The sequence below is a fragment of the Aquila chrysaetos genome, chromosome 14 (genome assembly GCF_900496995.4).
Source record: "Aquila chrysaetos chrysaetos chromosome 14, bAquChr1.4, whole genome shotgun sequence".
Lineage (NCBI taxonomy): Eukaryota > Metazoa > Chordata > Aves > Accipitriformes > Accipitridae > Aquila > Aquila chrysaetos.
Genome location: NC_044017.1, coordinates 28,566,156 through 28,590,610, shown reverse-complemented (window position 1 = coordinate 28,590,610; position 24,455 = coordinate 28,566,156). Strand labels below are relative to the sequence as shown.

Sequence of the window (24,455 nt, the reverse complement as noted above, 5' to 3'; positions counted from 1 at the left end):
CGTGCCAGAAATACAAGTCTTGAGTGTCAGAATTGCTCTATCACTGTCCGTAGCTTTTTGCTTTAGTCTTTTCATATCTTAGTTTCCCATCCTTAAGAAAACGTGGATAACAGTATCCTTTAACTTATGGATTACTGTAGTGATGAGAACCATAAAAGAACCTGGAAGAAAAGAAATAATTCCCTCTGTGGTTGAAAGTGTGTAGTGATGCTCTAGAGAACAAGGGCAAAAAGAGGAATTTGTGTGTTAATTATAGTAAAGCTTCTATGGGGAAAAAAATGTGACCAGGTCAGTTGCAATTAGAGACTGACCTCCATGCATATAAGCACTAGGAGATGGTTTTAATTACCGTAGGCCACTTAGTTCTAATAATTCCTAAATTCTGCTGTGTTAATCACATTTTTACTACTGCTTTTTGTGTGTAATTTCCTAAGTTTTCTTCCCCTTAGGAAAAGATACGAAAAGCAGATAGGCAGCCTAGGGTAGCGTACTCGTGTCACCATCCTTCATCAGCTGGATTCCTAATGTAATACCTGGGACTCTGCTGTTTGAGCTCACTGTTGAAGATAACCAGCGGTGGGAGGTCGTGGCTGTGGTCTGTGTCGCTGTGAAGACCGGTAGGATGGGGCAGGGAAAGGGCGAGGAGGAGCAGGACTCCTGCTCCTGTCCCAAGTACCTGGTGCCGTCGTGGCCTCCACCAGCCCTTACGTGGACAGCCTGGAGCCTCCTGCCCTACCCTGGCTTAGAGCACGGTTATTTAAGCTGCAGCCCTGTCCTGCACGGGTGCTGGGGGAGAAGTTGCTTATTGCCTTGGGGTTGGCCTGTGTCGTCTGATCAGCATGAGGAGTTGAGAAGAATGTGGACGTGGCCTAGTAAATACCTACTGAAAATGCACAAAGTGCAATTCATCTTTGGACGTTTGACCAAATGCAGGTGGATTTTTCATGGGGGTAGCAAAAGGGGCACCTCCAGTATAGCGTCTCATGGCAGATTTCAGATCTGTCACCGAGAGCTGGAAGGGCACTATACCCTTCCAAGTTTGCCAGAGATTTCTGTTAACACTGAAAAACAGCATTTTCCCTGATCTTGTTCTGAAAGGAGTTGAAGTATTTTGGCTGAGTTCTTCTAATCGCAGTCTGCTTCTTTCTGCACCCATTGCTCAGAGGTAACCTCTACAACACATGGAACAAAATTTAGCCTGAGGCAGACATTGAACTTGGAAAATTTCAACCCAAACAGTCAAAGTCTGGCCAAGTTACAAGCAGCTGGAAGCAGCATCTTGCATTGGAAGTGTTCAGCAACTGCCTAACAGGCAGTGCTACGAGCTTCATCAATACTGTGTATACGTTTATGTACATGGAAATACACTGCTGAATTATAATATTAATTAATAGGTTACCCAGTCGACTAATTGGCAATTACTTTTTTCTGATTTTTTTTTTTTTTTTTAAATAGAGAATCGAACCTAAAACTCTTTGGTTAATCGTGAATGCTTTTCCTTACTCACATTATTCATTGTTGTTTTCCTGGCTGAAAAATTGAAAACTTTAAAGTGGAGCCTCTGAAATAAATGACAAGCCAGGGCCTACTTGTTCTGAGTCTTTCAGAATGACTTAACAATTGTTGAAGACCAATTTACAGTAGAACTAGAGCAAATTGCTTCCCAGCGTTTTGAGTTGTAAAAAACCACATCTCCCAAATTCCTCAGCTATTCATCAACTGTTCTATTGTAGGAGACTCACCCTATATTGTGTCCCTGATATATCTATTAACTCTGCAGTGAAGTGTGAGTTTAAAACAATTGTGCCATGGAGTCACTGTGGAATAAATACCACAAACATTGGCAAAGTTGCTTCATAAATCTTTCTTAGTTTAGAGAGGAACTTAGGCGTGCCTTTCTTCTATGGGAGTGCAGCTGTTTCTTGTGGGGTCCCCTGGGGGCTGGATCTTGGTGTAAGGCTGTTTAATATCATTACATTCACAGTTTTTGTGGTGGTATCTCGTTGTTACCAATAGATAACATGCAGGTTTGTGCGCGTGTGGAACAAGTTACTAGTACGGTGTACTCAATTTTTTTAAATGGTCAGTGTCCAGCAGAAGGCATTTTTCATGCAGCCACATACAAAGGAACCAGCAATGCAGTTGCGCCAGCAGGATAGGAGACTGTCTTCGAATTGGTGATTTGAAAGAAGGCTTAAGAATTTGTGTGGAGAATCATCTCAACAGGGGTTTTCATTGTAATGCAGTGACTGAAGCGCGGTCTTTGGCTGTATAGCAATATAAATATTGCACAGAAATAGGAACGTACGTGGCATTAGTAAGATCACGGGAATTCCGTGTCTGGTTTTGCTGCTCACGCGTGAGGAAGGATGTGAAATATTAGTAAGAGCACAGTGGCAAAAATGATCCAGGGTTTGGAAACCAAGCTTCACAATGCAGGGTGCACAGAGTTTATTCAGCTCTGAAGAGACTGAGGGGAAATGATGCCCATATATATTGTACGTATGTGTAAGGAAAATGCATGATATTTACTTGACCCTACTGAGACATCCAGTGTCCAGGGGATGAGGTTAGGTATGTTGTACCTTTAAATAGTAAGCAGCAACAAGGGCAATAACGCACTGTAACGGATTTGCTGTTGCTGGGAGTGTTCAAAGTGAGGTGGGGTTTCCTTCTCAAAGATGTGCTTTGGCTTGGTTCCAGTGCCTGTAGAAGGGAGAAGGATTGTGCTTCTGTTCACCTGCATTCTTCCCTAGATTGAGAAAACAAGATTATTTGTAGCGCGTTCTGTGTATTGTAGCACATGTTGCTACCTTGGACAAGATTATAATACAATGTCATGCTTCAGAACTTGGCTGGTTTTCTCTTGGGTCAGGAGGACCATTTTTTCTTGGTTCCTAATTTGACTTCTGGGATTATGACTAATTATTGTGTACTTTCCTCCAGAGCATCAACATCTGGTGGCAGCTGGAGATAGCATATTGGATACTCACCTTCTTCACTTGCTGCTCTCTATCAGTACAGAGTCCCCTCATATCCCCAGGTTGGTGTACTGTCTTTCTTTGCTCAGGATACTGACAGCTATATTCAGGGATGAGGAAATTTCCCCTGCCATTAGATAGGCAAGGATGTTGCTCGCCGTTCAGAAGTCAGCCGCTGAGGGCTTGCGGTACCTGCAAGCCTGTTCTCCCCTTAACCACCTCTCTGTCCTTTGGGCATGCCTCTCCTGCCGCCAGATCTCCTGCTGCGAGCAGACACCACAGACAGGGACGGGGGCACGTGTGCATATGGCTTGGCAGCATAGCACCCCTGGCAGTCACTAAAACAACAGAAGTTATGGCAGTGAAATGATTTTGTAACCTGAAACACATGACTGACTGCTCGAATCAAGTTGAAGCATTACCTGACTGACTGCTTGAATCAAGTTGAAGCATTACCTGCAGTGCACCTTTTCAGGCAGCTTTACAATAAAGCTGAAGGGTTAATTTGGCCTGGGAATGGCACTTGAGCCTAGATAGTTATGAGAAGATGTTTTAGAATTCCATAGTTCATTCTTTTTTTACGCGGTGTGCAAAAGAATGCCAGGGTCTGATGTTCAAGATTTCACACAGTGGTTTTGATTTGGGCTTTTCCATTCACACTTTAAAATATCCTATGAGTGTTTTAAGGTAACAAATTGCATTTTCTATACAGGATGACATTGCTGGACATTTTCGTGTTGAGAAGAACTGAAACTTGAGGAGCCTAAGTTCTTGTAAATCAGTATCTCTAGACTTCTCAAAAATATGCATATGAGTATTTCCGCTTACTTGGAAATACTTAAGCACTAAAGTACTCCTCTCAAACATGATTTCTAAAAACACTTACCTCAGCTGCCTTATTGAGATATGCATGTTTGAGAAAATAATGACAGTACAGCCTTCTGGGGTTTGGCCCATATGCCTATTGCTATGTTCATTGGAGTTAATGATAATGCGCTATTGATTTCTAGGAGGTACAGGATCCAACTAACTAACAAAGTACTAATTGCATTGGATGTTTTCAGTTTTTAAGAGCTTTAGTTAGGTTACTGAATAATTTCTTCTCAGAAAATGGCAAAATCAAAGAATCAACAGTAAATTTTGAATCCTATTTTAATGTTCCAGTAGTTAGATGAAACTTGGGTTGATATGGGGGTGCTAATGAGTATCGCCACATGATGTTTGCTTTGGAAGTGCAGTCAGGGGTTGTAGTTTGCCACCTCGTGACATCCTACTGTGTTCGTCATATTTAGTGAGTTTTATTCCTTGGCTGGCTGTGAAGTGAAACAGTGTTTTAGTCTGAGATTAAAATTTACAAAATTGTTAAGTGACCTATGTCCATCTCGGGGGCATATCAAATTTGAACATAGTACTATTAAATAGCTGAGCTATATAACTGACTGACTGTATGCCTAACAGCACAAATTGTGTGTTTGTAGGATAATTATGCACCCAGACAACCAAATTAACGAAGGCTAGAAATAGTAGTAGGACTGTGTTCTCTGCCAGGTTTAGTTTACCCTTCACCAGTGCCAAACGTAACTATAATCAGGATAGTCAAGAGTTAGGTGTTTTTATCGAATGTATTATTCTGTACCTGCTGTGTGTGTGCAAACTTCCCATGTAGTCCCTAATCCAGCACATCTGTGGCCAGTGAAAAGGTAATTTTGCCTGCTCCCCAGAATTAGTTTAATTTCCTTCTTTTATTTATGTGTGTATACAGAAGTATCTTTTTTCTTGTTAAAACCTGCTATTTCAGATTCATCCGCGTGCTCTAGGCAGTGAGATGTTCTGGTCTTTTTTCCTCCATTAACGTAATAGTGACGTTAAGCAGTTACAGTGTCTGAAGTACCTGGTGATACAGGCATCAGCGAAATTTAATGAGGTGTTTCAGCTTGCTTGACCTTGTTCTGTGACTCGTTTATGTGTCATGTATTCAGGTAGGAAACTGAGCACGCTCTAAGTCCTGGCAGAAGGTTGCTCACACAGTATCTGCTGCTGCAGCTTCTGTTTCAACATCTGCTGCTGCTCGGAGAGACACTGCCGCTGTGTCATTTCCAGCAGCTCAGCTCGTGCGTTAAGTGTGTATCGGATGCTTTTGGGGTCTGCTTAGGCTCTTCGGGTGGGGACGCGAGCTGGTAGTTGAGAAGTGGAACTGCTGGTGGGAAAGTTGTAGGATTCTGCAACTTGCTGCAGACCTTCAGAGACCTTTTTTGGGCAAGGGGGATTTAACAGCATCCTGGCATCTGTTCTCTGCTTTCTAATTTTGTTAAGAGGGGAAGTTCAGTGAGAAATTGCAGGGTCTCATATTGATCAAGGTCTGACATTGGTCAAGAGGATTACAGCAGATACGTTTGTTTTGAGGGAAACTGAAAGAGTGCACTTTGTCACCCGTTTAAACTGTTGAAGAGGTGAGGAGGTTATGCTGCCCTGAGGCACAGGATTTGATATTTTCTTTAAGATAACTGACAGGGGAAGTGGTATTGTGGGTAAAAGGACAGCAAGACTAGTCAGAAAAAGTATGGCGACAGTACTTAGTGTTCATATACTGCTGTAGGAACACTGACTGATCAACATGTCATGATAATAATGTGTTACCTAAGGAACAATAAATCTCTAGGAAAAGAGCATAGTCCAATGCATTTCAGAAACTTCATTATTTTGGGGGAGATCAACTGATTTATTAAACATAAAAAATGTGCAAACTGAGTAACTAAGTACAGATGACTGATTTAATTCATGCATTAAAATATGTTTCCCCTCGAGCCTAAGGAAGACTGTTCCTTGTCTTCATGCAGCCATTTGTGCTGAGTGAAATGACAGTGACAGACAGAGAGCTCCAACTTCTCGGCCTGGACCCTGGGCCTCCTCCTTCCCTTTGTGGTTCCTGGGTTGCAGATCAATGCAACAGAAATGAAGCTGCTACCAAGCTCCAGAAGAAAGTCCAGTGCTTGAATATTTCTAGCAGTAATTTCTCCAAACACCTTCAGGCAGTTCTTGCACAGTGCTTTTTCTTGCTCTCCCTGCATGTGCCCCCTTGCATGTGCCAGACAGCACCATCTAATGAAATGGCTGACATTTAATTGATATGGATCCCAACTGCAGACAATCATCTTCTAAGTAAAATGTTGGGCCTGAGGGACAGCTGTGCAGGTTAAAGGCATCAGCTTTTTCACACTGTCGCTGGAAGTGGCGGTTTGCACAGGCATCCCAAGGAGGAACAGGGCTGTGGCATGTGTAAGAAGTACAGGCTGCTTGGTCTCCATGCCCGTGGCTACTATGGCTGCCTCTCTTCTCCATCAGTCACCCCGCCACCCCAGCAGCTTGTCACTTACCTTATGCCACCATTTACTGTCCCCCTGACCTGCCAGCTGAACACAGGAACCCTTCTGTTTCTGCCAAAATGATTTTGCCTAACTTACGCGGTTTAAACAGTAGATTTATTTCAGTCAAAATGGACTGGGGAGCTTAGGTGGCAAAGCTGAGGCAGTTTCTGGTAACTGTACTGAGAAGCTGCTGGGGTGTGGGTTGAGGAAATTAGTGGCGTGTTAATGGAGATAATGGAAACGAGATGTGTCTGCAGTCTATTGAACTGTAAACCTTTCTCCAGCCTTGTGCTGGCAGACTTGTGCCAGCATTTTACTTTTATGTTTCCTCCTGGGAGAGGGGAATTATACCCACGTGTAATTGTGAGCAGAGAATAGGTCCCCAAGAACCTGTTTATCTCCACTGAAGTAGCAGTGCTGAGCATTTTTTCTTAGGTATTTGGGTATCTTTGTGCTCTGTGCAGCTCTCTTCCACTGGGTGTCTTTTCAAGTGAAACCTTCATCTTGAGCCATCCAAAACAAACCTTTGGGTTTTTTTTTTAGGTTTTCCTAGTTGAACAAATTTTATGAGTTAACAGATTTAGTCTTTAGGGTTTGTAAAAATTTTACTAAGGCTTTTTCAAATTCAGTTTTCAAATGTTAACACAGTCTAGTAAAACTTTTCAACCATTATAGGTGTAATATTTTAATGAACGAATGAACTGGTTTCTGATCATAAATGTACTGCAGCCAAGATGGTGAGAGCCAGAAATATACTTTTATATTCTTGGCAAATGACCGTTTGTGAAAATTTTCCAGGGCACATCTATTGATGTTAAATAGTTTTCATGTCCTTGTGATCAAATTTACTGGTATACTTTTATCATTATTGTACTCTTTCGGGAGGCAAGAGGGTGATTGTGTCATTATGAACCTCATCCGAGGTGAATTACTGCAAATACATTGAAGTCTGATCTAGCTACTTGCTTTTTGCCTCTGGACGTCGTTTCTGGAGTGGTCTGAAACAGAGGTCAGACAGCTGAATGGTCACAGCATGTTTTCAGGATGTTTTTTGCTTAAGAGATCTCTTGTGTGTTTTCTGTGAAAACCAATACGCTAACTTCTGTAGATGATGTGTTTTGTCCCTCTGAAATAAAAGCTGCATCAGAAATGGGGGTTTGTAGTCTCTGTTTTATCATTGCTGTGTGACTAGCAGCAACTCATTTCATGTTTTCCTGAAGAAAAAAAAGGTAGTTGTAGAGAGAATTGCCTTTATTGTGGAGAATTAGTGCTAAATACTGTGTACCTCTTCACATACTTTAAGACTTGGACTAGGTTTCCGGTCTTATGTATTTGCCTCAATACCTGTTGAGAATATTACTTATTTTTCTGAATTCTCTAATCCTCTAGGGCTCATGCATTCTCCCTTTTCTTGTTTCAGATTGATGTCAAGACATGTAGCAACATTAAATATAGTTAGAGACTGCATAGTTCATTGGAGCTTCTGGTTTATGACGTGGTGGACAACCATATCAACCCACCCCTTTTTTTTTCTTTTTTTTTTTTTTTTTTTTTTTTGGAGGTAGAGAAGGATCTGTTACATACATGTTTAGATTTAAGCTTCCATTCTGTATATTTTATTGTCAGTCGTCTTATTATAGGTGTTTCAATAGGCACAGTATTTGTGCAGGTGTGGTTTAAGGGAGAAAATGCATAATTGTGGTTCTTTTGTATAGCACTGCGTTCATGTTTGCAGAATGCCTTTTAGCAGAGGAAGCTATTCTAAATGGGAAGTATTAGGAAAACCACTGAATTTGGATACTGTGTTAAAGAAATTGGAGGACTGATGTGAGAAGATGGCTTTATGAACACTGTCACTTTTTTGTATGTGTGCTCCCTCTTTCTTATCCAGTCAGGTTTCTAAATCATGTCTTTCAATTTGTTAGCAAACTGAAGACAAGTAGAAATAAAAATCATAAAGGTGGTTTTTCACCATTCCAGGGAAAATCCTTCCTTGGGATTACTTGTTTTATCTGCCAGAAAAATATCTTACTTACCAGTTCCAGATAAGCAGGGGAGGAGATGACAATTGTACGTGGATTCTGACTGGAACATGGTCACAGCTTGGGTGGCTTAAAACCAGCTGTCTCCATGCTTTTGCTCTGTGGAGCCACTGCAATCAAATTGTTCCATCTTTATTCCAAATTGTATCTTGAATGTTCATTCATATGCCTGAAAAATAGGGAGTAGAGCTGGGAATGAAAGAAAATAAAGTAAAACAAATTAGAGAGGGAAGGAAATAGAAGAAGGTAGATCCAAAGTAGTTTTCTTCTAACTGTAAGGATATGAGCCAGGGAAATGAGATGCAGAAGAAATAGTCCCGCTGATAAAATTGCAATAATTTAAACTACTATAGGATAACTGGGAGCTAGATCAGTGCTTACAGAAGAATGTTGAGTTGAATTCATTACCCATAGTGGGAAATTTAAATTCCTCTCACCCAGCTTAGTGTGTGGACATTTGTTTACTGAAGAATTTTTTTGTGTCCTTTTTAAGAACAAAGTGTTAGATTTTACTAACTGTGAGAAAAATGGACTCAAGTCTGAACACTGCTACCAAATAATGTTGAGAGCAATCAAAAAACAAGATTTCTTTCCCCTCCTCTCCCAAACATTGTGATAGTGTGACATAGTTTTAAGGATATTAAGAGCATGAAGTGTGGACAGGCAGTTTTTTCACCTAATTAATGATCAGATTTTCTAAGTGAGCGGTAGCCATCAGTGAAGCACCAGAGCTTTCCCGGTTGGGTATGATCAAGAGCTCAAGCTCAAGATCTCCCAGTTCCTTTTAGACAGTCTGCGCTTACTTTCGCCGTGCTTTACAAACAGGGAGGAAGGTACAGAAAGCCCTGAGCAACTCTGTTGTGAGTCAAGTGCTGCTGTTAGCTTGGGATTGGTGCCAGTGATCAGACCCAAGGGGAAAGCGATGGGGAAACTGAGGCATCAAGGCCCAATCAGGGATGTGGGGGAAAAGAGTATATGAATGAGTAGCCTGCCACCAGCTCCATTTTATCTCACTAGTGACGTTTGTTTTTTTTCCCTGAGGATTTCAAGTCTTTATACCTTTGGTGTTTAATAAAAATGAAAATAAATGGATGATGAGGAGACATCTTTTCAGGGCTTGTACAAGCACAGCTAGCAGAAGCATATTTCTCCTCTGCTCAGAGTCGGAGAGATGGTGTGGATGAACAAGTGTTCAAGGTCAGGTTGGATGGGGCTTTGAGCAACCTGATCTAGTGCAGGATGTCCGTGCCCATGGCAGGGGGGTGGACTAGATGATCCTTGAAGGTCCCTTTCAACCTAGACCATTCTATGGTTCTGTGATGTTGGATGGCGTCTCAGAGAGGAGCTTCATAACAAAACTGAACCTGACTGCACCAAAATGCATAGGGGATGGAATACAGAAGTGAAAAGTGTCCAACTGTGGTGTTTCAGATTAACTGAGAGATGTCAGTCCGAGCTCCTCATAATTCCTTTGCAATGTTTTTCTGAATATGACTTCCCAGCACACCAGAAGCTGTGTAGTGTATGTGTAGCTATATAGTGTGTGTATGTATATATACACCATATATATATACACACTATATATATAAATACCATGATCTGGGGAAAAGCCTTGATACTTGGGAGTCAAAACGTTAACAAATTTATAATGGTGTATTTACATCTACCTTAACTATGTTCTGCTTATTTCTCTGTTTGCTTTGTAATAGCATATTTAAGTTATCTTGAGGGTATTGTTCTTCAGTTATGTTCTTGTTTTGGCTTTATTCTTTCAAGTGTCTCTTGGACTGACATTTGACAATATTTGCATAAAATCGAACCTTTGCGGGTCCAAGTCAGGAGAGAGAGGGAAGGATTTCACAGTGTATTTTGACCTTTCCCATAAAATGTATAGGAATTTAGTAACTTGACTTCGGGGATGTTTTGAATACAGCATCAAATGAAGTCATGAGTGGGACTGTCTTATCCTCTCCCCTCCCACTCAATGGATTAAACCTCGCCTAACTCAAGTCTTCTCATCCAGAAATACTGGCATCCAGATCCCATTAAGAGAACTGACTTGGCAGCATTTTTTTGACCATTTTGGATATAGGGGTAAGGGGAATGACCTCATGTTAGTAAATCTCATTCTCTTTCACTAAGACTTGTGTGATTATGCCAGTTATGATATTCTGCAAGGTGGATGGCTGATGGGCAAAGGGGTGAGAGCCTGGTTATAACTTTCTTTAGTTAAGTAGAACTAGGAGGAAGAAGGCCATATATTTACATGTTATATTACACACATGCACGCACACCCACCCCCCCCCCCCCCCCCAATTTTGAGGAATACAGAAGTGTGGAAGAAGACAATGCTTAAGCCAACACAACTACTCAATGGTTATATGCTGTTTTCCCCATTCCTCTGTTTTGTTTTGTCTATGTAGATTAAAAGGTCTTTGCTGTATTAACTTTGGCCTGCAGATTGTCAGCCTTTTCTTTTCTGCCTATAAACATGAATTGTTCCCTGGACATTGTAAGTAAAGAGCCAGGTTTCCTGTGGATTTGTATCCAAAGCATGGTGCTCCCTCCTCCCTGTTTTCATCCCTGTACGGTATCCAGCTGCCATTTCACCTCAAAAATGTAAATGTGCATCTCCTGATGATGCAGGTGGTGTCTTTCCTGTTTGCTGTCTGGTGGTGTTAGTTGCCATTTAATGGTACAAGAGATTTTTCCAATGTGCTGTGTAGTTTTGTTGCATATAATTCCTGCACCTCCAGATCTGACTTCTGCTGGAATGGTGCACAAATGATACAATTGTGTAGTTTTGAAAATGTTCACTGGATAATGTAATTTTCTTGAATAGAATGAAGGGAAATCAGTATATTTTCAGAAAGTAAGTAGAAATAATGTACCTAACCCTGTTAAAATCACCTGGGACCACAACCTGCAGATAGGTTATTTGGGATCTTCTGGGGAAGCAACAGCCTGCTGCATGCAGTTAAGGATTAGCAATAAAGGAATTAAAGGGCGCTTGTTTAGGGTAGGGGAGTTCATTTTCTCATAGAACAGAGAGTAGCAGGGAGTAAGCCGCTCCTAGCTTGTACAAAGCATCGAGGATTCATATCCTAAAACCAACAGGCCTGAGGGTGTGGGCAATTAATGAAGAAAAAAAAAAAGTACTTTTCTTTACTCTTTCTCCTTCCTGAGTGAGATCATTGACCACTGTCTTAAGAAAAGCTGTTTTAATTATTCTGAATATTAAAATTAAATTAGTTTGATGTTACTCTTCAGTAGTGGTTGAAATAAAGGAAGTTTTCTGTGACCACAGTCACAAGTAGTATATTTTTGCTTGATATGCAAAGCTGGAACACATTTCTAGTGTGTCTTGCTAAAAAGGGGGATTATTAAAAATAAAAGTTCAAGAAATAAAATTGGTTACAGAGAAGCAGTGGATGAAACACTCTGAATTTAGGTTACCATCCTAGAATGTGAGCACTCTACCCCAAATTTAGGTCTCTGTCCCTTGATGATAGAAGGAGTTGAAATCATTCCACTCTGGCTAGTGGGATGTTTTCCAGAGCACAGATATCTTTAAAGCTGATGGGCCCTCAGTAAATGCAGGACAAAATGGGTTATAAGGTTAAACATATATACTGACATGCTAAATTGACAATATTAGACTAAAATAATAAACATAAATGTATATATAGTACTTTGAATGGAGCACTGAGAATACTAAGTCTTTATGACAGGTTACTTGAGGAGAATATTGAGCTCCCTCCATTAAATGCATGACCTCTGTTAGTGGAAAGCAGGAGAAAAATCACATCTGTGAAGCTGTGCCTGCCATAATATCCTCTTGTTCTCTTAGCCTCTGGTTCCCGATTCTGTTTTCAGAGCTCCCTAAACCACAGAGTCAAGAAAGATGATTCCTGGGAGGCTGTTGGAAAACATGTTGTAGTAGCAGCAATTCTCTCTGGAACTGAGCCTCTATGCGTGTGTGCAATGGTATCTTCTAGGATACTCCGACTGCCATACCTCGTTTTTATGGGCAAGTGACAATAGTAGAGGCAATGGTTTGGTTTCTTGGAGTGATCCACAGGATTGTAATCGTACAGGATTTGCTGGTAGGACTGCTCACCTGGCCGAAGATGAGCGTAAAGATGCAAGGCTGCTGTTTGTGCAACCTGAAATGTAGCTGAGAGATCAAAATGTCGGTGTTCCAGCAGCCAGTTCACCTTCCCTGCAGCGCCAAGCTCCCAGACACCCCTCCTTTTTGTGTCCTGCAGTCTTTATTTTTTTTCTCTCTTCATGATTTATGTATTTACCAGTTGATTAATGTAGTATGTATTTGGATAAGTAAGCCTGCTACTAAAAGTATTGATTGTTTCCTGAACAAGCAAGTAATCGGGTCGTGTTTCCAGCTAACTGTTCTTTAATAGCCAGTTCTCTATCTGAATGAGTTGTGATGGAAAATGGATTCATTCACATGAGCTTACTTTTTTGCACAACTCTTTTTTTTCTTTTCTTTTTTTTTTCCTCCTGCCTCTCCAAGTTAGCACTTTCATCTTTTCCCATTAATTAGAGCAGCTGGAAGAGCAGTAATAAACACACTTTCCTTTCCTTTGTGTTCACATCCTGAGCAGTGCAGAAATACCCTGTTGCATTCTCATAAGCTTGTAAAATATTTGTGGAACTCTAGCTCAACATTTTTCTAAAAATGATGTTTATGTGGATTTCCTTTAATTCCATAAATTTGGCCTGCATCCGTACAGGGAGTTGGCAGAAGTGTGCAAGGTAGCCAGTATGGCCTGCGTAGGGTGGCAGGATTGAAAGGACACCAAAACTGGAATAGAAGCGAAGAGTTTTTCATCTGGCTGGAGCAGTGGAAGACCTTGCAGCAACCACCCCAATGTGCATATGCTAGATGCCCTTTGTTACTCTCTGAAACACAAACGTGAATAAATAATTCCCTGGTACTTCTTCAAGATATCAACAATAATTTCCTGTAGCATGGCTGATTTTCTGGGACTGCGCAGTCTCTGTAACCTAACTCTCTAGCCTTTAAAAGAAAATTAATTAAAAAAAAAGCAGCTGCAGAAGTACAGCTTTGGGTCCAGAACTGTCTTGCTAAGGGCGGTGCCTAGCTGTTCTCCCTCAGGAGAGGGTTTGATGGGGAACATTATGATCCCTCCCCCTATCCTCCTGCTCTGTGCAAAGGCCAAACCATAATAGTAATACTAACATTGCTGTGCTGTAACTTCTGTGCATATCTGTGCGCTTGTCTCTGGCTGTACCAAATACTTTGTCTGTGATTAATAGCATTCCTTGCATAGAAACTTCTACAAATCTCAGCTTCATTCTTGATTTGATTTTTATACTGATAAATACAGACATTAAAAAATCCAGTGTGAACGCTGGGTATTTTTTTTCTTCTTCCCAGTATGCACTTATTATTCATGAATGTGTTGCAACATCCAAAAATGTAGTGAGTGACTCACAGAATGAGAAGAGGAAAAATATAGTTATAGCATTTTAATGAGGATTCCTCAGCGAACTACAGAGTGTCCCAGTTAAGAAACCACTGTTTGACTATCTAAAACCCACCCAGGCCTTGCTTTTATGTTCCTTCTGTGTGTATTTGCAACATAGGTTCCCTTGGTATATATTTCTATTAATTCATTTGCCCAATTTTTTTCTTTTTCTGTCTTGTATCGGGGATTACAACATTCCGACATCAAAACAAAACCCGCAGAACAACATGGTTACAAGTAGTTCTGGATTTTATGTTTGTTTTCGTGTGCATGTAAGAAAGGAAAAGAGCAAAGGCTAAGTTTACCGCTACTGGCATAGTAACTTCTCTAATAGTTTCAGATTGAGCTTGTATTCTTAAAAATTATCCTTGCAAGGACTCCAGAGCAAATACAACCATCCTGTTAAAGCAGCACAGCTCTGAAGGAGTATAATAGTGGGGATCCGAAGCTTACCTTGTGGAATGATGTCCAGTGCTGATCTACTTCAAGAATCAATAAAGACTTTCTTTCTGGAAAGACTGTTTCTTATTCTTGGAAAATCTAATCTTTTCTTTCATTTTCATTCATGTTTTTGAATTTTAGCAGTATTTATCAATTTCACTTCATGCCTAGTATTCCCTCACCTTTGTGTCTTTCTTGCACAGTAGGAGGAAACCGCTATTTGCTTAAAAGCTTTGTTTTGAGTACAAATCCATAGATAGGTGACCTAATACTTGACTTTCAACCCAGCTGTACACCCAGGTGATCATTTCCTTTGGAAAGCTAAGGATCCAGCATGATCTTACTGCAGTCAGGATTGTATAGCCTTGTACGGTACTAAAGTATATTGTACTATAAGCCTTGTACGGTAGTAAAGTATATTTTCAAAGAATTTTCAGGGCTGGTACACACACTGTGTGAGAATTTGGGATAAAAATATTGTATTGCTATGCCCCTGCTAGTTCTCTTGGGATATCCAGTAATTATTACCATACAAAAATGAGGTCATTTTGGCTTTGTTTGTTGCAAATATGTTGTAGTGAGGTGTTCTGTACATAAAATAACATTACCTTTACAGTGCATAGCTATCCTTGGGCATTAATTAGAACTACACTATCTTCTGCCTTGTTTCAGAAGCTGTTTCTGTCTTTTCAAGCAGTAAGCTCTTCTAGATGAAAAAAAATATTGAGATAGAGTTACCCATTTGTTGGTATGAAATACATTTCTCTGCCTGTTTACTTCCCATTAGCTGCCATATTTGTTGTAGGGCCCATGCTGGAACAGAGTCTAGAGACGGTATTTAAAGATGTAAGGGATGTTGGTCTTTTTGGATCGGTTTAGTGACTCTGAATGAAGAATTGGGAAGTAGCAAATTCTAAGTGAGTTGGGTTTCATGATGCAGGAGCCTTAACTGTCTGTCTGAATGTGGTTAGTGATAACGTTAGGTGAGGCATGATGATTTCTCCTGTCCGTCACCTGAGAAAACCGGGTAACATTGCATGTATTTTACAAATACTTGCAGATTGTGGTTTAATTCTTTCCATTTCGTGATTTTTGGGGGGTCTAAAGCTCACTGAGGGAAGAAGTATGGCGTATAAATTTGTCCCGTCTTTATTTTGATTTCTTTGTGTGACTGCCTCAGAGCTGTGGGTTTACAAGTGTGACTTCTGTCACACCTACCGGCAGGTGTATTTATAGGATGTTAAATGACTTTAAGTGCACTTTCCAAAACAAACGGGCAAGTAGCGTGCAGAGGGAGGGTGGAACAGAGCTAGCTCAGGTCTGAGATTCATGGGTTAAGCAGCACCTCTGTCCCTTCTCTCTGCCTGTAGCATCCCCCAAGTAAGGTGCCTCAAGGTTTGTTTTTTTTTTCAGCTGTTGTGCAATCATGTGAGTCTTGGAGTGAAAATTTACCATAGTGCTGGCCCAGTCTAATAGTTCATTACCACCCACAGAGGGACATCCTATGTCCTTTGTTGGCAGCACTCATCAGAGTCTTTCTGAGCTGATTCAAGAGCAGCCAGTGCTCCTTACCCACCCCAGTCAGCTTTCTGCCGCAGTCATGTGTTTAATTGGATCGGTGAAAGGCTTAACAGATATCGCATGGACCAGAACTGGTGCAAGGAGAGGATGGGGAGAGAAAAGTGTGGTTGGGGTTAGTAGAGAAGTGTCAGAGAGAAGCTGGAACCTGCAGCTTCTGGCTGAGAGTGGATTGAAGATAATCCTGTATCAGGGCTGTATTTACTACCTGGATTTTTGCAATTCTTTCCCTCTGAAGCTTGTTTGTCAGTAGAAGGGAGGATGTAACCACATTTTAAACCATTCTCAGAAGTACTGAGAAGCATTACTTCTCAGCAGAGGCAAACCCATAACAAAAGGAGGAAGGAAGGAACTTAAAAGAACGAGGAAAAGCAAACTACATAAGTACATTTTCCTAGAGGCTTGTCATCTCTGGGATGTGACCTAGGAATACCTTAGAGGTGATCCAAGAAGAGTTTGTGCAAGGCTGTACAAGGTCAGAGGTTTGTAGCTGTGCGGGATGTTGCTGTGCTGCTGGCAAAGGCAGCCACCTTGCCAAATCTGCCTTCACTAGGAAACACTGGAGGCAAACTTGGAAGCATAAAATGGATGAGGTTAAAGCTGCCTGGTGCTCGGTTGTGAATTCATTTCACTTCACACACCTCTCTTGCCCTTTCTGATACCAAGGCATAATTTCTGGAGGCTTGGGAGTGTCCTGACTGCAGAGTTGTGAAAGGCTCTCCTGTGTATTTTGAAAGAAGATGACATTTACTATCTGAAGGATTCCAATTAAACATAGGACAGGGTACCTTCCCTCCCAGCTTTTGGAAAGAATAGTGGCCTGTTCATATGTGCTTTGTTTACTACCACCTTTCCTTTCCTACAGTTCAACTGAAGTTCAGAAGACCAGCACAGTGAAAAAGTAGACTGTTTTCCCTCAAATTCATTGTGCTCTACTTTCAGCCTATACTCAGCGTGCACTAAAACATCATTGAACTGTACCTTTGAATTGCAAATTAAGAATTTATAGCTGCTTGGGCTGCGCTCCAGGTATCCGAAACCCTGGGTTCCACATTTCTCCTTTGAGATGCTTTTTTACTGAAATCTCTGAAAATGCAAGAGGTTTGTAGACGGCAAACAATTGTCTTAAAAATATCTGAATTGTGATTAAGTTGTTAAATAACACAGTGATGAGAACTTTTCTACACCTAATGTCCTGTAGCAGAGACTTTCTTTGGGGATAGGAGTAAGTTACCTTAAGATCTCCTGATGCAGTTTCTCCATGCATAAATATTTAGGTCATTATGCATCTGGTAGTGTTAGAAACCCACAATAGTTTCAGTCTGTGTTTTATGTGGCACCTACCACAGCGGGAGGTGCCAGTTCACAAATCCAAAGTACCAGGACAGTAACACCATGATAGATATACATTATATTAAAATGTTGTAGCAGTGCTACTACTGTTTCTTGGTGTTGTATACAAGGAGGAAGGAGGGTGCAGGAGTTTGGGTGCTAACTCAAGACTTGGGTGAAGGGAGGTTCAAGTGTTGTCCTTCCATGCACAAACGGCGTGATCTTGGGCACGTCCACTGCTCAGGTGTTCTTCCCTGCCATGCTTGTGAATGGGATTATAAGGATTTCCTTCCTACAGGCATGCCTGAGATTAAATATGTTGCAAAGCTTGAGATACTGGGATCCTAGAAAAACAAATACTAAACAGAAGTTCCTTAAATCAGATTTTTATCCAGTCTTGAGCCAGAGTTTGATGAGGCCCCGAGCCTGTGCGAGTTGACGGTATGTTCCTGAGCTGAGAGCAGGGTGGTGGGATCTCCTCTTGCAATAGTGGAGAGGAGTTACAGCATCTCTAGCTGCTTTAGGAATGGCACCACGGGTTCCCATGTAAATGGGGCCTTGCTAGGCTTCTCATGTGGTGACCTTGTATATAATATAGCCGGAAAATAAAAAACAAAGGGCTTTTAAATCTGAAGTTTCTGCTCTCTTTCCTCTGTCAAAATAATATTTTCTCCTCCCCAACCCCCATCCAAAAACGAAAGCTGATCACAGTCGCAAACCTCCCTTTCAGCCCATTTTTATGAGACTAAAATATATCTGTCCTTCAGGTGGGGCAGCATCCCTCCAGAGCGCATCTCTCCGGTCTGTCTTCAGGTGGCTTCAGAGCCTCATGCCCTCTCTTGTGCAGGCAGGCTGCTGTGGTCCCCTCCTGTGCCTCCTGGGGAAGCATCCCACCCCATCCCATCCCACCCCATCCCATCCCACTCTTGTAGACCTGTAGCTTTCAAAGCCAGTTGAGAAGGAGGGACAGCGATTACCAAACCAGGGTGTGAAAAGAGAAGCGGCTTCCTCGGGGTCCAGCGTGAGGCCAGCAGAAGTGGGAGCCGCATCCAGGCCTCTCCCACCCCAGCCGGTGTGCGGGCCGCTCGGCTGCACTGCTCCCCTCGGGGTGTAATTTGGTATGCGTTTCGCTGGGAGCTGGGGCCAACGGCAACGTGAAAATTGTATTATGCATTATTTATTTATTTGTGCAGCCTTAACTTTTCTGCTGATGGGTTCCACCCTCTGCCGCGCTGTGCGGCTGCACAAATATTTGCTCTGGGAAGCAGTGGGGGGAGTAGCTCGGTGTGAGGAATATGCAGCCAGAGTGGAGCAGAGGGCTAAAGCTGTTTAAATTGGCTTAAGCCATGCTGTTGGTCAGTGTCTAGCTATGTCTTTTGGGCAAACGGTGATCTAAGTTTCAGAGAGATACTCATCCCAGCAATGAGCAAGGTCACTTCTTCTTTAAGCCGAAAATATAATTAGCAAGAAACCTGATACAGTTCCAGGGATTATCATCCACCTGCATTCTCTCTTGCTAAATATGTTTACATTTTACATACGCTTTTAAAAAAATCCTGCTTTCAGATTTAGCTTAGAAACGGCAAAATGTTTGCATAGCTTGTGCTCATACTTCACTACAAAATGATTTTTCAATTTAGTTGATTGCCTGGATAAGACTGTGTTGGTTTTTTCCCCTGTAAAACATAACTGTTAGAGTTTCTTTAATAATTAAAATGGTACTCTCCCTGTGCCAATGTTAGAGTTTCCTTGTAACTGCTGTGCACCTGGGTCAGATTTCTCCCCTCAATGCCCCATGATTTCCAAAGGGTTTTGCAGCACAAGAAACAAATACTTTCGATGCAAGATTGGATTAGAATTAAGTTGTTGGAGAGAGGGAAAAGAGATCTGTTGCGAGAGGTGGAAAATATATAGTGACTAAAATAAATTGCAGTGTTTCCTCCACGTGGTCTTTTTTCAACTGAGCAATACAAATGAAGACATATTTTGATGAAGAGCTGTAGCGAAGCTACTTTAGTAGTGACTTAATTGATACCTTTATGCAGTACATAACAAAAAATGTGCTACTGCTGCTTTTTTCAGATCTTCCGCTAAAGCAGGCTGCAAAATAACATGATAAAATACAGCTAATAAAAATGTACCTGGATAACTGCTCTTTAAACAATAAACTGGGAGCCAATTTTGCCTGAGTGCCACGCAGGTATTATAGGGACTGAATTACTTGGAAGCAAACCCAAAGTTTCCTTCTCGGTTATTAAACATAATCAGCAGTTAGAGATATTAATGTCCATAAAACAATGAGTTTTGCTCAGAGACCAACTTGTGGGACTGCTGTTTAATTATTACTGGGGGGGTTAATGACAGCTGCACTTAATCATATTTGGAATTATTTCAATGTGTTTGCTAGAAGTAGCTTCAGGTTTTTACTCGCGTCTTCGGTGCTCATTGCAAGGTCGCCTCTGCTGCTTTCTTTGTGCCGTGCCTTCCCGTACGGCCAGCGTGCTGCTTCGGGCTCTGTCCTTCTGGAAGTCAGTGGCAAACGAATGCACGTGCCAGCCTGCAAACAGAGCGTGCGCTTACCCTTCCCATAAAACAAGGTGGAAGTAATTCTCTCCTCACCCTCTGTGCCATGTTTTTGAGCTTAAATTTCCGTCAGGCCTTTCGGTGTGCCCGCCGAGTCCGTAGAGCCCGTCCGAAGCGCTTACATTGCCTTCGGCTGTGCGCTGGGTGGCTTTTAGCATGTTGTTTATGAGGCACGACGGTTCGTTTAAAGAACACGCGGAGCGTATCGGAAATTTACTGGGGATCCTTGAGAGCCCCGCTTCCGAGATGCGTGTCCGCGCTTCATTGAACGCTGCACATTATCCCAATTTCCTTGAGCGATTTGGGCCTTCCCAAGTTTCGTGTTTTCCTGTGGTTTAGCATGAGCAAGTCGGCGTTGGGAGAAAACACCAGATGTTCCACAGAAACGCGTTTTGTGTACTTATTTATTCCTCACGGAGTGGGACGTCGCCTGAGGGCTCCTAGGTGCGGGCGCTCCGCCGCGGGCCTCCTCAGCGGCCGGGGCGATGGCGAGGGAGCCCGCCGCCGGCGTGAGCCGGGAGAGCAAAGCCACGCTGGGTCGGGCTCCGCGCACACGACGGGAGACGAAGCCGGGCGCGAAGCCGGCCGGGCGGCCGGCCCCTCTCCGGCCGCCGAGCCGCCCGTTCCCCCAGGCACCCCGTCAGCGCAGCCCGCCGAGCGCAGCGGGGCCGCCGCCACCTGCGGGCCGGGCCCGGCGGAGCGCTGGCCGCCGCCCGGGGCGTGTCGTGTCGTGTCGAGCCGAGCCGCGTCGAGCCGCCCGGCCCCGCGGTGACTCACCGGCCGGGACCGGGGCACCACTTCCCCCCCCCCCCCCCCCCCCCCCGCCCCTCGACAGGAGCCATTTTAGCTGCACGAAGCTGAGGGGCGGCCCGGGCGGCGCCGCAGGCCCCGCGGCGAGGCGGTACGTGCTCCCCGGAGAGGGAAGGGCGGGCGGCCGGGCCGGGCCGGGCCGGGCCGGGGGGGGGACGGCGGCTTTCCCGGGCTGCTGGCCTCTGCCGCCTCGACGTGCGCCTGGAGCAGCTCTCCTCAGCCGGCTGGGGAGGGCTGGGGTGGGGAGGGAACTTGTGGTAAAGTGCGGCACCGGGGCGCGATTGGGAAAAAAAAAACCAAAAAATAAATTGAGCCGCGAGTAAACGCGGCGTTTCGGGGCAGCAGCCCCGTGAGCTGCCTGTAGCTGAGCGCGAAGGGCAGTGCGGCCGCCACCGTGCTTCTCCGAACAGCGCGCTTCGTAGGTGTTACGGCTGATCGGTAATCGTGCTGCGTTTTATAATTTTGTCGCCTTTGAAGCGTGCGGAGGTGTCAGGCAGGCCGCTGCTCCGCTGACTGTACGATAAACCAATTTTATTTATTCCAAAGCTACATTTACCTGGACCCAGTTAGCACGTAGCAGAGCATGGTCCAAAGCGATTCGGGCAAAGTGTTAGCAATCGGGGCTGTGGCTTTGAGCACCTTTGCTCCGCCGTTGGCCCGGCGTGGTCCCGAGCGACTTTAAAATGGCAGGTTTGTTGTTTCAAAGATGGATCGCTCTCTACGCCCGTGACCTTAAATTGCCGTTCTCTTTCTGCCGAAACAAACTCGTTCAGCTGCAGGCACCGAGGTGTCATTTTAAAATAGAGGGAGCTAAGTTGTTTTGAAATGGGCAGGTACTCACCTTTTCCTGAAAATGATTAAGAAACGACAGTAATGGTGATGGTGTACATGGCAGAGGGACAGACCAATTATAAAATGGGCTTAGTGGTGGTTGTAATGGGAGAAGAAAATCCTGGAGGTAATTGCGGTGTGTCAAATTGCTTTTTAAACTTCCAGTGGATGAAAACCACCTTGATTCTCCTAATTATGTACTTCTGAACTCTAGCACAGCATTTTGGAAAAGAGTAAGTGTTTCCACCTTGTTTATAGTTGAACAGAAATGCAGGCTAATATCTTTAGAAGTTTTGTCTGTGTGTATAACTTTGGGCTCTCTATGTCAGTCTTTCAGTTGAGAAATAAAGTTGAATTTGTCTTCCTACTGAGCTCAAACCGGGGACTACTTCCCAGTTTCATTTACCGTATGGAGCCTATATCTGAGAAGTGTAATGGAGTCTTGCTTAATACTGTGATCGGTTGCAGGGGAGGGAGAGAGGGAGGCAACCATTAAGTAAATGGTCATGTTTTGGGTGAGGCTGTGTCTTGTCTTCAGCTCTGCCAGTGTTCACCCACATCTTCCTTCTGCGTCTTACGGTATGGTGTGTTATTTACCATCTTTTGATTGTATGTTTTGTCGTCTTTCTTTCTAAAAGCAACAGTTTTTGAAAGGGTTTGGGAGATATTTTTTTTTTGGTGCATTGTTTCATGTTGAAAAATTCACAGAGAAAATGATAAAACTACAGAGGAACCACTCAGAAAAAAATTGTTTTGAGTTACTGATAGCAGTTTTTTACTGAAAAATTCTTTAAGGTATTTGCACCTTCTTTTTTTTTGTCATGAGTTTTATTTTCAGATCTTAGGGCTGAGGCAACAACTGTCTGCTGTGCTTGCAACTGGCAGAGCGCAAGCTTCCCTTTCCTTACCTCTTTCCTTCCCTTCTTTCTGCTGTACCAGACCCTGTCGAGACATCCAGCCTTAAAAACTTGAGTTATCCTAAGTCGACTTCCAACCTGCAGCTGCTTATCTTGGGCAGAACACTTGTTGTATGCTGAAGGGTAAGTAGCTGCTGCTGCTTTCTCCCGAGCAGGGCTTTGCGGAGCAGCAGTTCCTCTTCGAAGTCAAAGCTGCCATGTTCAGGCTCTCCTGCTGGTGCGCAAGGACTACTCCAGGGCTACGGAAGTATCTGGGGTGCAGTGGTGGAGCTAGGAAAAAGTGATTTGAAAGTCCTCCAAGCCTTACAGATGACAGCTTGGACAGATCTTGTAGAAGGCAGAGAGGTAGATTAGAAGGGACAGAGAAATTGCATTAGTTTTTGTTGATTTTTATAGCTGAAACCTGTGTTTCTGTCCAAAAAAACCCCAACCTCCTGCTTCCCAACCCCTGCCTCCCCAACCCTAAGGCAGGGATCTTTCAGTTTGGATTGAGTTTGTGGTTGTTGAGAGATGAGCCATGGGAGTGGTATCATTAGATGCCAGTTAGCATGAACATTATTTCCAGACCCATGGTTTTACAGAAGTGCCTGTTTTCTAATATGCTCTTTTTTTCATCTGTTGAATATGAGAATTGCCAAATCTGTGATCTTGGCACTCAAATGAGAAAAAAAAAGAATTAAACGTCCAGATTTGAAGAATGTTGTTGGCCTAGTATAGCCTGATGTTTCAGTATTGCTGCAAACTCATACTTCAGTGGTGTGTGTTACTCTTTGGACGCTTCTGTGTATAAAAAAACCCCAGCCATGAGGTGTGTAAGCATACCTTTTTCTCTCTTTTCAGCACAGCTGTATTCAAGGGAGGGGACTACAGTAGGACTGCGTTCGGCAAGCTGATAGAAAAGACTTTGTAAGAAAAACGCAGGATTTCCCTCTATATCAGAGGAGAAGCTTTGATCTCCCAAACAACTTTCACTTATTGCAAGCATTAGCAAAAGTTTCTCAGCTTTAGCTGGCAGATTTTGTTGTTTTCACTGACAGTTTTGGTAACTCTCTGGAGTTCTGTTGGGTGTGCGAGGAGCAGCAAGGACTTTCCCCCGCCAGAGTGATTCTGCACAGGAGCATCAGGAGGTGGAGTTCATGTTTCCAGCCTGGGTTACAGTCCGCTCTGTAAGCGCTGAAACTTTGCTACCATACGCCAGTGATTTACTGTGCTTATCCTTTTAATGCTACCGATGTGCTTTAGAGATTATTTGCTTCCTTAAATCTTACTTAAATGTTGCTTTCTTAAATCTTCCTTAAACGTTCCTTCACAGATAAAGTAGTTGACAGAGACTGTACATACTGAAATTTGAAGTCTTTTGCTTATCAAAAGTCCGCAGCAGCCATGTGAAAGGCTCTAGACATTCTCCCTCTCCTGGCCTGACAAGGCTAATCTGTGTAGAGGTAAAAACGATTTATTCTTCAATATGGGCCTGTCCTGTGGCAAAGCTTCCCACTGTGTCAGCCTTTGTGCTAAAAGGATCCCATTAGATAGGGACTAAAGTTTATGCATTCTTACCTTGATGTGCTTTAGGCCTTAACTACCTACCAGCTATCTTTGGTGATGAATCGGATGGCTAGAGCTCAGGTCATTTATTTGTCCTTAGATCAGTCATCTTGGGTCACGTGTGACTTTGTACTAGGTTCACGTTTGAATGTGAATATTGTAGCCGTTTTGTTAGCCTGGAAAGAACCTCCAATTCTTAAACTTGCATGTAAAAATTCTTTCTTTCTCTATTGGGGGAAAAAATATTACGGTTAAGAAAATCAGCTAGGAATAGGAATACTAAATACATAGGTTGGAAACTGTGGGAAAGGGTTGGTTTTAGGTGGATTGAATGTCACTGTCCACTTCTATAATTAGACATTTTAGTCTATTTCTAGAACACCCTATATTTAACTCATCGTCAACATTTCTGTGTGAATATACCAAATATATTTTTTATTTTGAAGGCAATGTTTTGCGCTTCTTCAGTGGTTACCGTTAGCGTACTAACGGTCTCATCGTTTTATTTGCAAGCTCC

The 24,455-nt window shown here is 42.9% G+C and overlaps 1 protein-coding gene across 1 annotated transcript in view; it reads left to right on the top strand.

Moving 5' to 3' along the window:
* The window catches only part of ELF1 (E74 like ETS transcription factor 1), a 92,524-nt gene that overhangs the window by 2,579 nt on the left and 65,490 nt on the right, over positions 1-24,455 (top strand). The window contains exon 2 of the mRNA XM_041128654.1: positions 2,947-3,043. The gene's annotated coding sequence lies outside the window, so the exon portion shown is untranslated. The remainder of the gene's footprint in view (positions 1-2,946; positions 3,044-24,455) is intronic.